Source organism: Hyaena hyaena, unplaced genomic scaffold (assembly GCF_003009895.1).
Source record: "Hyaena hyaena isolate Hyena2069 unplaced genomic scaffold, ASM300989v1 scaffold_496, whole genome shotgun sequence".
NCBI classification, from domain to species: Eukaryota; Metazoa; Chordata; class Mammalia; order Carnivora; family Hyaenidae; genus Hyaena; species Hyaena hyaena.
Genome location: NW_024081127.1, coordinates 1,280,680 through 1,289,073, shown reverse-complemented (window position 1 = coordinate 1,289,073; position 8,394 = coordinate 1,280,680).

The window sequence follows — 8,394 nt, the reverse complement described above, 5'->3', positions numbered from 1 at the left end:
CAAAATTGTTGTTTATTATCAATGAAAATTTCCAGTTATTTATTGCTGACTCTGAAAGGTGTCAGAGTGGAATCTTCCTTGGCATCAGTGATATTTCACATGCCCAAGAATATATAATTTAGTTATTTACACCTTGAAACAGAAATATACCTGTGAACTATCTATCACAAAGCTGTTTAATAGTACAGAGTACAATTTGTTTGCAAAACCACCTGGCACTGTAATTCATATGTGAAGATGGAATGGATATTTCAACATACTGGGTTTAGCGTGTAGAAGGAATTTCTGTTTTCTAATGCAGTTTCCTAAATGTCTTTCTGCCTATTTAGGAAACATTTTAAAGACTGATACAATATAGTGTTTTCAACTATAAAATTGGAAAGTATCAATTCACAGCTTTCCTTTTTTAGAATATTCAACTCAAACATTTTTATGGACTCAATGGATTGCTTATGTCAATAGTATCCAGAATTCCAAGCTTACAATATCTTTCTTAAATTACCATTATCATATGCATTGAAAGTAGTATACTATCATCAGATTTATACTCTAATTGTAAAATGCAAATGTATAATTACTAGAATTTAACCTCTCTAAATTGATGTAATTCAACCTAATTATCCTGGCTACATAAATGCATGCTAATTAGCAAGAAAATACTTAAATAAAACAAGAATGTTAACACAATAACAACTACAAAATAAACAAACTTTTGAAGAAGGAAAAAAGTCCAGGAACTAATTATATCTACAACAATAAATCATAAATGCATGGTGTTTTAAAGTCTTTTTCCTGTTCACTCAGACTTAGATGTGGCCAAAATTGTTTCAGTATGTGTTTTGAATTCTATCCACACTGACAGTTATTCCTGTTTTCGTGTCTTCATCCAACAAGCCGTTTGATCTTACTTATTTAGTAAATGATTATTCTCAGCTTATTATGAACTGGACAGTGTTGAGGTGTCCGAGAAACAGAAACTGTCCCCATCTTGAATCTATTTAAGTGACTTCCTTAAGTAACACTAAGTCAAATAAAAATGATATCACTTTAAAAGGTTAATGAAAGTATGCATTTGTCTGCTTTACTCCCTCAGTGATTCCACATGGGGCTTAAATTCAGATCTAACTTTTAATCATAGCCCTTAAGACCCCGTTTGACCTAGTTCTGACCTCTACCTTCAGTTATTTCCTTGCTCTCCAGCTCTACCATGAGCCTCTACAGGAGATGCAGTTTTATTCCTAAAAGGTGCCTAACACATGTCTGCCTCAGGGCCTTTGCACCTGTTCTTGTTACTTTTGTCTGGAAAGCTGGCTCTTGTTCCCTCACCTCCTAGCCCCCATAAGACAGAAATTCTAGGCAGTGCTTTATTCACATTACTTTCATGTATTTCTTGGAAACTGTATCAAAACAAATAGATCATATATGTCCCTAGAAAAGAAAATATTGGAGACAAAGAGATCATTGCCATAATCAACAACCTTATGAGAACAAAGTTACAAACACTCTAAACCCTGAAACCAGTTTAATAATCTTGAAACACCTTGAAAAACAGGGCTTCTGCCTTTTTAATTTTTTTAATGTTCACTTATTTGGGAGAGAGAGACAGAGTGTGAGGAGGGGAGGGGTAGAGAGAGAGGGAGACACAGAATCCGAAGCAGGTTCCAGGCTCTGAGCTGTCAGCACAGAATGCGACGTGGGGCTTGAAGTCACAAACTGTGAGGTCGTGACCTGAGCTGAAGTCAGATGCTCAATTGAGTGAGCCACCCAAGTGCCCCAATTAGTGCTTCTTTTTGATCAGTGTATGTAAGTACACTTGTATTTGACACAGAAGTCAAATCACATCAATATGGGAGCATATAAAACAATATCTATTATTTTTAGCTTTGAGAATTTACAAGACTGAGGGAAGATGATTTGAATGGTCCAGATCTTTCTTAAAAGCTGCTAAAGTAGGCTATGTTTATGTCTCCTTTGTCTCTCTGTGCCTGTCTTTACATCAAGGAAGAGTCAGTGATGCTCAAATATTACGTCTTCTCCGTTGAAAAGAGTTTTTATTTTTGAGAGCTTACTCTACATTTCCCCCATTTTTTTCTTTGTTACCGTGTCCAGGGGATTTGCCACAAGTACTTATTATTAGCCCAGAGCCTTACGTCTCTGGACAGCTAATCATGTGCCTTTAAGAAAGATCATTTGAAAAATTAATTTATTTAGTACTTGATATTTTGTCTAAATGCATTTTGTGTAACAATGTTCATTGAATAGAAATGAGGATCATAAAAAAGTAGGGGAGTACCTCACCAGGAGACGTACGGTAGCTGGCTCTGAGATTTTAAGAGGAAGGTGGTTTGGCCTCATTAGCACTCAGTTTTCTCGTTTAAATACTAAGGGATTCATCTAGATCAGGGAGGTCAAATTGGTCCTCTCTTTGTGCTGAACGAAATTGGTTAGAAGAGGCTGCACTGTATTAAGAAGTGTCTTGAGGCCATATATGGGCTCCCTGGGGAGCCCGCAGGTGACTCCTTGAGGATGGCCGGGGACAGAGTTCAGAAATGATATGAGCATGCCCTGTATTGGCAATTCTGGGACAGGATCCAGTTTTCAGTGATTCTTTTTAAGTTTCTCCACTGTGTTTGCATAGTTTCTCTCTGTGGGGTGAAAACTGTTTGCTAAAAGTGAAAAATAATCTAAATCCACTATTTATCTACACTGATTTCTATTTTGTTGTGATTCGGTTTCAATAAATTTACAGTAAATAGATGGCCACCACTCTCCTTTCCTTATGTCTTTAAAAGTCCTGCATTCTGCTTAATGTCCTAAGGCACAGATAGGGGTGGGTTCTAATCTTGACTAATAGTGGTCATAACAGAAATTATGTTTGGAGCAAGCACTGTAGGCTAAGCAATGCCTGAATTATGTCATCCTTAAAAACAACACATGAAACCATTATTTATTTTACAAATGGGAAAGCAGAAGCTTAGGGAATTTAAGTAACTTGCTTAAAGTCACACGACAGGTGAATAATGGGGTTGACTATGAACCAAATGGCCTGAACCCAGACCTGTGCTCTGAGCTCCTGCTTTTTGCTCTTCTGGAATTACTGATGTATGGCTCCTGCAGGATTGGTCACAGGCAGGCTGGGGACACAGAGACGACCCGCCGTAATCAGGACTGGTGCCCAATAGGACCTCTATGTTGAGACGCATCCCCTCCTATCCCTTTCATTATTTTTATGACTCTCTTATTAAGTAAGGAGTTGTGCTTGGTACTGGAGATTTGTAACAGACACATCAGGCACAGTCCTCCATCCAGCTAAGCATCTGGTAGAGGAAAGAAACCTTAAGCACATAGTTTTACAAAGAATTGTCTACTTTCGTGTTGCGGTAAGCTCGCTGCAGAACATGGCAGTGCACAATAAAAGTCTACCGCAGGACATCGTGACCTATCCCGGCAGGTCAGAGAATGGCTGTTTGGCCTCACCAACTCAGTTGGATGACTCAGTACTTACTACGTGACTCTCCCATCCCTTCCCTTCCAGGTTCAACCACAACAGAGTTTCTCCAGCAGAGTTCCAGCTCTGGGCAGTGCGTGTCCCAGCATGCTTTGCAGCTCCCCCAGTTCACAGCAGACTCATCCCCACTAATAGGGGTTTTACTAAATATATTAACATATTCCAAGCTACCATTACCTTATCAGACCTCTGCTCTGCTGAAAACACTGAGCAATATTGTTTTATTGATTGGGTACCCACTGACGGTAGCAATATGCATATATGCATTATTCTCATACCACTATAGCTTTAATAGGCTGGAGGTAATACCGAAAGTAATTTACTGTCATCTATATATGGCAGTTCACACGCTGTGGTAGTCAGAGCTGCCAGTTTGGAAATTCTCGCCTGCATACGAATGAGTTATCTACAGTTTCTTCGAGAACTCACGTGATAAAATCAGACACCAAGAAAGACTAAGTCTCCGAAAAGCATCACTGATCTGAGAGCCGTACACAAGTAGAGCCAATGGGAACAATTTTTTAAGAATGAAAGATAGACGTATCTTCCTTTATCCTAAGGAAGTGGAGTCAATGACAGGGACTGAATGAGAGTTTGCTAACACGATGACTTAATTTAGTGTCAGAATTCTGCATCTTTCTGAAACCTGCATTGCAGGGTTCAGCACATGAGCCCAAGATAGGCCAGAGGCTTAGATGAAGAAAATACTGAAATGCTGTTGCCCTTTCGCAGCAGTGCTAACACTAAGAGCCTTTATGTACTCAGTCATTCGATACTTTATACGATCGAGGGATCAATCTTAAAAAGAAGCAAACAGAAACCTACTATTGTAAGAACTCACTTTATATTCATGACTTTCCTTGACAAACTGCATTTTTTTAAAAAAGGAACTTACGTTCCATAAATATGTGTAGATCTTGTTGATCCATTGAACCGCTGGATAGCATTTTTAGCATTCCATTATATAAATCACATTTATGTACACGTGGCACAAGAGAGGAACAATTAGGTAGTTTTCATTTTTTGTTTTACTAGCACACGATGATTCAGTGAAAGTTCTTAGACATAGCTCCTTGAGCCAGCTCATCTCGTTTATCTAGGATGGATACCCATAAAAAGTAGGAGAAAAACAAGTTGTAAAAAGATACGTGCAGCTGGATTCCAATTATATAAATCTTTAAAACTCACAAGCATATTGCTTACGGGTGAATTTATTCATATTATGGAAGTTCAAACACATGCGTGGAAATGATCCACACCAACTTCCAGAGAGAAGGCTTCTGGGAGGAAGGGATAAAGAATAGAAATAACATCTTAGCAATATCTATAATATTATATTCCTTTAAAAATGATCTGGAGCAAATTGCAGTATGTTAACATCTGTTCCATCTTGGTGATAATTATGTAGACAGTGTATTTTTCTTACACTTTTAAATATGCTTGCGATGTTTCACAGGTTCTGTTAAAATTAAGTTCTATGAAACGTTGCAAGCTAATATTTAAGAGAGGAAAATTGTGTGCACACCACAAAAACATTAGAGTTATTGGTAAAAAGAAATCTTTCATGCACACACTCAGCTCTCTCCTGTGAGAGGAGGCACACAAGAGCTGGGAAAGATGATCAAATCCCCGCATAGTGGAAGGATTCACATGGCTATGGACTTAACTAGCACTTTCTACTTGCACTCACTCAGGGTGAGGGCTGGAATCAGGGGAAGCATCTGGAAATCGGTGATTTTCAGGGAGCTGACTCGCACATGACCTGCTAAGGAGGATGCAGCCTCCTTCCTGGGATGAGGTGGACTATTACCACCTCTGAGTGGGAAGGAAGTTACAGGGGCCTTGAACTTCACATGAAATCAGAACTGGGTCAGGCACTGGTTACAAAGAAAACTGGAGCTGAAGAATCTACCAGAAAGGCAAGTCTGTATGGTGAGACTGTGCAGTAAGGTGGGAAGCCAAAGCAGTTGGGGTCAGCCCACCTGAGTTTGAATGATGGGTGAGATCTGAAAGCTTTCTGAGACTCAGTTTCTTTACCTCAAAAATAGGAGTCAACCCTACCCTGGATGATATTCTTCTCCGAGGCGAATTAAATAATGCAGGAAAGTTCTTGGCACCTCAAAAAAGCTGGTTTTCTCTCCAGCGATAAGGTGAGTGTGAATTGGGAGTAAAATAGGGAGGAGACAGAGAGGCAGCCAGAAGACTCCCAATAGGCTGACCCTGTCCGAAGTGCCCTTGCGGAAGGGATCGAAGAAAGAAATACCCCATCTCTGCCGCCCCTTTCTCAGACCAGGGAGTAGGGTTGGGGTGAAGTGTTAGATTGTGATAGTGAACTGAAAACAGCTGCAAATTAGTGATGAGGGTAGTGATTAGATGATGTGTGTATTCCTCGAATCAGTTAGGACACAGCAGTCCCTCGATTCCTTTAAATGTTAGAAGTTTGGCTGTTCTGACCATGATGCCAAGCACTGAGCAACCTCGTTCATGGTCTTTTTTTTTTTTTTTTCAATATTTACTTATTTCTGAGAGAGCGCAAGTGAGGGAGGGGCAGAGAGAGGATCCGAAGCAGGCTCTGTGATGACAGGCTGACCGCACTGAGCCTGACGTGGGGCTCGAACTCACAGACCACGAGAACATGACCTGAGCTGAAGTCAGACACTCAGTCGGTTGAGCCTCCCCCCCCTCCCCCCCACACCAGGGGCCCCGCATCCTTGTTCATGTTCTGACCACCACCGGTCAGAGGTCCTAGGAGGACATGTCCGTCTCCGCTGGGTCATCAGCACCAGCACAGACACACAGTCACTGCTTCTGTCACTGCTAGCTGCTCTGCAAGGCAGTCTGACCCTTCAACACATGCATCCCAGTGTCAATTTCCAGTGGATGATTTTGAAATCAAATAAGACTCGAACACAGGCATTCTCTGCATGCTACCACTCCTGCTCACTGCTGCTTTTTAATTCTTCTTTTATTCAAATTAAATACCTTACAGTCATTCAGAAACTGTGCCTTATGTTGCCACATCTTCCCACTGTCAGAGCAGTTAATTAGCTCTTGGCAGGTCTGAGATTCTGAAGAGCTCGAAAGACGATTTGTAATTGTGCACTGAAGTACAGCAAGTTGCTTCAAATAAACATGGCTAAACGTCTATTGTTTGGCATATGTCAGTTTCTGCACGATCTAGATTTTCATTTATTCAGCAGAAATAGAAAGTCTTGTTTGTTTCACATTCCTGGAGGTAGAGCCATCATCATTTCTTATACCTGAACAAAGGAAGACTATAAAACCTAAGGAAAAACATAAAAAGGAAAATGGGATCTTATTGAGGCAAAAAGCCCTATAAAATCTGAAAAAGGCTTTGCTATGGAAGACCTTTACCATAAAATTGATTCTTATTGCTACCGTTACCTTTAAAGAGGTCAAAAATGAGAGACTTACAGAGAGTCTTTCTTATTCATCTTTGGCAGTAAAATAGAGTCCATGCTTCTTAGATTGGCATTCAGAATCCTCAAGCGTTTTGAACTTGACATATTACTCTGATCATTTCTCCCACGACTCATCTGCATACACATTCTGTGGTAATTTTTGAACATCTCAGTCCTGCCTTACGAGCCTGACTTAAGTTTTACTTGCTTATAGAGTCTTCTTTCCCTACTAGTGGCCCCTTCCCTTCTAGGGACAAAGTTTGGAAAAATATAGGCTGCCCAGTTAAACTTGAGTTTCAGGTAAGCAAGGAATATTTTTCCAAATAACTGTATCCCAGACAATATTTGGAATATACTTTGGCTAAAAATTTATCCCTTGCATACTTGAAGTTCAAGTTTAACTGGATGTCCTGTATTGAATCCTGCAATCCTAGTTACTACTGTGAACTCTTAGGAAGTTAATTGTCTTAATCATTCACTTACCACTGACATCTCTAACCTAGCTCTGGAGTAGATCTTCGTCAGGTCTTAGGCCCCTTAGAAACACAAAGGAGTTCCAGTATCCAAGCTGGAAGAAGGATGCGCAAGGTATCCATTCACGTGATAAAAATCAGAAATTACAGGCAACATACAAATAAAAGCAATCGTAGTTTTTCTTAAATATCTTGGAGAATTGTGGGTGCAAATACATTTTAAAGAAAACTCTGGAGAGAGAAGCAGATGGAGGTGAGGCCAGTGCCTAGGCCGTGGTCAGAGGGCTTGGAAGAGAACATCAGCTGGGGAAGGACTATCTTTGCTCTGACCAGTGGAAACCAGCACTTGCTAGGAAGTCTGTGTTTGAATCTCCTGCCGCCCCAAACACAGAAGTAATCCCTTTGTCCAGTAATTCCCTCTTTGGGAATTTGACTAAGTAAGCAGAAGCTGGAAGCCTGGATGGAAAATGGAAAAAGACCTCCTGATCGTACAGCCAGAAAAAAAGACCGATGCCGACAGAGGAATAACAATAAATATGACAATATAAAAAAAAGAAGAAGACAGAAAGAAAATAGGACCAAACCTTTGACGTGCTCAATGCAAAACTAAATACTGTCAACCTAGAATTCTACATACAGTAAAAATAGATTTTAAAAATTATGGCTGAATAAAAATATTGTCAGATAAACAAAGGATGAGAGAAATGGTAGCTGACAGATTCACACGATCAAAAATGCCAAACAGAATTTTTCAGTCGTAAGGGAGATGGTGCCAGATGGAAATTCAGATCTACAGAAAGGAATAAAGAACCTGATAAGGATTGTTTTTTTTTTATTTTTTTTAAATGTTTTATTTATTTTTGAGAGAGAGACAGAGACAGCGTGAGCAGGAGAGGGTGAGAGAGAGAGGGAGTCACAGAATCCAGAGACAGACTCCAGGCTCTGAGCCGTCAGCACAGAGCCCGACGCGGGGCTCGAACCCACAAACCAT